This window comes from Struthio camelus, chromosome 1 (assembly GCF_040807025.1).
Source record: "Struthio camelus isolate bStrCam1 chromosome 1, bStrCam1.hap1, whole genome shotgun sequence".
Taxonomy (NCBI): domain Eukaryota; kingdom Metazoa; phylum Chordata; class Aves; order Struthioniformes; family Struthionidae; genus Struthio; species Struthio camelus.
Window position 1 is genome coordinate 128,397,623 of NC_090942.1, and position 4,624 is coordinate 128,402,246.

Genomic DNA, 4,624 nt, shown 5'->3' on the forward strand with positions numbered 1-4,624 from the left:
GAACTGCATATATCTGCTTTCCGGAGCCTGTACTTTTTCAGGATGTGCCTGGGTTTGAAAGGGGTCCTGGCTGCTGGGAACCCAGCTTCTCTTTCTTTTTCACGATCTGATTTCTCAAGGCAGCATGGGAATTTCCCTTGGAGCTTTCCTAGGAAGAAAGTCACAGTCCTTGGCCAGTGACGACCCACAGATATGCTGCTGCAGAGCTCTGCTGCTCCCCAGAGCTACACCCAGGTGCAGTTCTGGTTGGGGTCATAACATCTCATTGAACCATGGCTGAAAAGAGAACTTTAATTCAGTAACAGCTATAGGACCAAGCACTTCCAATATTAAGACAGTTAGATCCATCTGCTGCTTTTTGGAAAGTAGTAAATTACTGCTTCTTCTTCTGCTGCACACATGCACACACAAACACCCACAGACTTCACAGTCTAAGGATCTGCTGTCTTTCCTGCTAGAAGGGCAATTTCTACTCTCATTTTCTATGCTCATTTGCCAGTTTTCAGATGAAGCTTTGGAATGATTCTTGAGAGCATATAAGAGGACATGTAATTATGATGTATATGTTATTACGTAATTATGACTCCTCGTGACACTGTGCTGGGGTTCATTATTTTCTCCCTTTACCCCAGTGAAGACAAACTGGAACGACTCAGGCCATTCAAGAGGTCAGCAACAGGATCACAGTTCATGGCCCTCTAACTTGTGTTCCAGACCACACAGGAGGCTCTAACCTTGGTTTACATTGTAAGAAGCTTCACTGCACTGTTTCCACTGTCTGATCCCCTGTGGCACAATGATGCTTTTGAGTCAAGCTACAAACTTTTTATACTTGCGAAAAGAGCATTTACAGGTGAGGTGGCGGGTTTTCAGGCGTTTGCAGGTAAAGCTGAAAAAAAGGACAAAACACAGAACTACAAATCACTCTAGACCAAGAAAAGCACTTTGCTGTAAAGTTCTTTAACGTTCTGATTCCTTTTTGCTTGGACTTTTTAAAATTAAAAAATGTTCCGTATTTTTTTTCTCCTTTCCCTCTCCTCCTTTTAGACTTTTTCCACTTGTTACTGAGGAACTAGAAATAAGTAAGGGGAGAAAAAAAAAGGGATCAGAAGACATTGAAAAATTCAAGTGCCACATGAAGATAAAAAAGTGTGTGATTCAGCTGCCTAACTTAGGCATCAGGAGATATTTAAGCTATTTCAGGATTCCCTTCAGCTACAACTTTACCAAGGCATAGTCTCTGGTAGGTGCTTTGTCATATCTGCAGATATCTCAGATGCTCTGGCATGTCTACAGGGCAATGGACAATGAGGCTTGGGCAGCAGAACCATCTTGGCTTCTTCAGTCTTTGTTGAAAAAAACGGAAATTTTCTGAGAGATACATGAAGTTTACATGACTGAAAAGAACACCTACATATTTTGAGGAACTGAAAAATAAAATTCTCCCTTGTGCAAGTTCATAAAACTCTTCTTAGCATCAGCGTCAAGGCAGTAACGCACGGCATGCCAGCCTGATTCTATCTGCTGCCATCTTGCATATACGTGCCATTGGCTGGCAGGCATGCACAGAAAATGACTTTCCCCAAGCTGTTTTTGTTAGTGTAAAATTACCTCAGTGCGTTGAACTCATTTGTGCCTTCAGTTTGTAGGTGTTAAACACAGGAATCTGACTTTTCTCTTCCATACTCAGTCTGTTGCATACAAACGTGCCTCAAGGTACATATGATGATTATAACCATCATTTTAAAGTGTTTGCCTATTAAAAGTGTGCTTGGTGGTGCTGATGACACAGGATACTCAGTATTTGTCTGAAAATCATATAACTTAAATAAGCGTTTACCATCAAACTAATCTAATCTAATCATAATCAATACCGATACTGTGGGATCTTGTAAAACATGACCCACATGGCAAGTTCTGCCACTTGCTAATTACGCCCTTGGAGGCAGCAGTCAATAACTCCCAAGGGTTAGATGTTTCCTACTTAGTCAGGTGTTTTCAGAGAGTACCACTGACATTCAATACAGACTTCTGCAACCACAGAAAGCTTTATACTGTGACATACAAATTAAAAGGATTATAAAAGATAGCAAGTATTTAAATAATTATTTAAAAAAAAAAAGAAGCTGACCATAGAGCCCTGCAGAACGCGTGTTTAAGGAACTGATAAGATAATTCTTTTTATTTGAAAAAAATATTTAAAAGAGGTTTGTGTCTCATCCAAAACCAGCGCAGTAGCCTGAAGTAGCACTTAAGTTGCCTTAAGTATTTCTTTCCAAAATAATGGTCAAACCTTTGGCTTGGGTACTTCCGCATAGCTCCACAGAAGCTTTTCCAGGCTCTGACAGCTGAGAATCTTTCCAAATTAGTAAGTCCGCTGATATTGAAAGCAGATAATCTTGTTCTCTTCTCTACAGTTTACGTTTAATGTGAAAACATTTGTGGCAAGAGTAATTTTTGAAATACTTTCGCTCCTATACTTTTTCCTTCAAAGCCTTTGTATGGTCACATGGTCACTGCCTTTCCTTCCCCAGGACAGTCAGCTACATAGAAACCTATTTTTAATTTTTTTTCATTCTGTTGATTTCAGTGAGTCCCATGACAAAGATCCACAGTTGTTGTTTTTTTTTTCTTTTTTTTTTTTTTGCCACAGTTTGACCATCTATGTTAGTTTAGAAGAGCAAAAGGGTAAGTTAGATGGCTTGGCTATATCTTATATCTATCTCAACAGTCCACTGTTGATGCTATTTATGCTGCTTTTTTCTAATTTCACAGATTTATGCACTTACATTAATGAATCTAATTGTACATTTATGGAGTACGAAGGAAAGGACCCTGGAAACAAAGAAAAATATTGTTCTGCTGGTGAAATAGCAGTGGAGGATGAGAAGGAGATGCAAAGAGAGGAGGAGCATTGATGCCTCGCATTGTGATCTGTACACTTCCACCTGCACACATCCTGCTGGAGGAGCAGATCCTGGCTCTGTGTTTCACTTGACATCACATATAAAGTTACATCAACTGAAGGCTATGACTACAAGCAAAACCGATGCAATAATACATCAGCTATGTGGATACTCCTATGCTAATTGCTTTGCTTGCACCTTGGGCTAGCTACATTCAGATCATGCTTGATGTCATGCTACAATAGTTTTAACAAATGTATGTCACTGTAGTTGGAGATTATTGTCTGTTAATGAAGATGTGAGAACTGCATGGGCATGTACTCTTGGTCTATTGCAAATGCAAAGTGAAATGGGTTAGTTTCTTCCATGTCTGAAACTCGTTTTACTTTGCAGTACAACAGACCAAGGGCTTGCATATGACCAGTGACTCTGCCTCAGCTAAAAGATATCTCTCCGCTGAGGTGTGGCAACATTTTTAGCCATTCTAACATGGCTATAAGGATAAGTCTGGTCATGCCCTATATGTCTTTCTTTGCCTTATCTGGTTAGGCAGTGTCCATTTCAGAATAGAGACAAACAATGTGACATTTCAGGTACTACTACAATCTTAACTGCAAGTCATTCTAGTAGCTGAGGTGACTAGTGTAATAAATACACACACGTGCATCCACACAGACAGCACTCATTGCAAAAATCACTTTGACAGTCATTTCTCTAAACTAACTAGAAAATACGATGATGTGTATTCCGCTGTTAAAGTCTTAGTGGTGCCCCTGACTGACATACAGCTGGGCCCCACTCTTAAAAATAGCAGCAGGGTATGAATAAGTGCTGTTTGGTTTGGCAGGAAAAAAGAAAACATCACCTCGGTTGGAATAGATATGAGTTTGGTTAGGTTTTGTTTCTCTTGCTGACAAACTGTAAAGACACAGTTTTGTTTCATAATGAAAAATGTATTTAATTCAGACTGAAACATTTGGTTTCAAGTATGCTGAAGAGAAGTGAGAGGAAAGGGTCAGAGTCAAAGGGGAGGGTGGAGGTGAGAGGACTGTCCCTCTCCAGTCCACGAGCCTGGCAGTTTGGGTACAGCCAGGTTCACTGCAGGAGAAGAAGTAGGCTCAGCCAGTCAGAGATGCTAACATGACCCCAACACTGTGCAACAGTAAACACTTAAAAAAGGTTTGGGGTTTTGAATTCAGAGACCTCAGCCTCCTTGGTTACCATGGCAAACAATCACCAGTAGAAGTCTTTTAACCTTTAATTAAAGATACACAAAAAGGAGGAAAACAGTTTAAGCACTTGAAAAATAAAGCATTAAGTAAGACTTTCCTTTTTAAAAGCATCCATTATTCCTCTCCCCTTAGCTGTCAACAGTTTTTATAGCAATGTTTCCCTCCCTTTATTTAGGTTCACAACAGCAGTAGCTGTTTTTGGGGAAAGAGAGAAGCTCATTGAGATGGACTGGATCTGTTGTTGCTACTCATTTTTGGACTACACTCTGCTCACTTGAAGACGCACATAAGCACAGGGAGAGAGAAAAGGACAGCAAAGACAAAAAACATGACTTCTTTTTCTGGAGTTACAAACACTTTTACTTGCAACCTCACGGCTAAAAAAAGATGAGCTCAACACGTGGCCTTATCAGCCCCTTGGAGATCTAGCAAATTTGTACCACTCTCAGCCTCTTCCAGACATTGCTTTCTGTTGTCTTCCTGATT

At 40.2% G+C, this 4,624-nt stretch overlaps 1 long non-coding RNA gene across 1 annotated transcript in view; it reads left to right on the plus strand.

Moving 5' to 3' along the window:
- Positions 1-1,058: 1,058 nt before the first annotated feature.
- Positions 1,059-4,624, plus strand: part of LOC138065804 (uncharacterized) — a 6,448-nt gene continuing 2,882 nt past the window's right edge. Inside the window, exons 1-3 of the long non-coding RNA XR_011138872.1 lie at positions 1,059-1,243; positions 2,776-3,162; positions 4,314-4,624. The exon at positions 4,314-4,624 is cut by the window's right edge and continues 2,882 nt beyond it. This is a non-coding gene — a long non-coding RNA (uncharacterized lncRNA). The remainder of the gene's footprint in view (positions 1,244-2,775; positions 3,163-4,313) is intronic.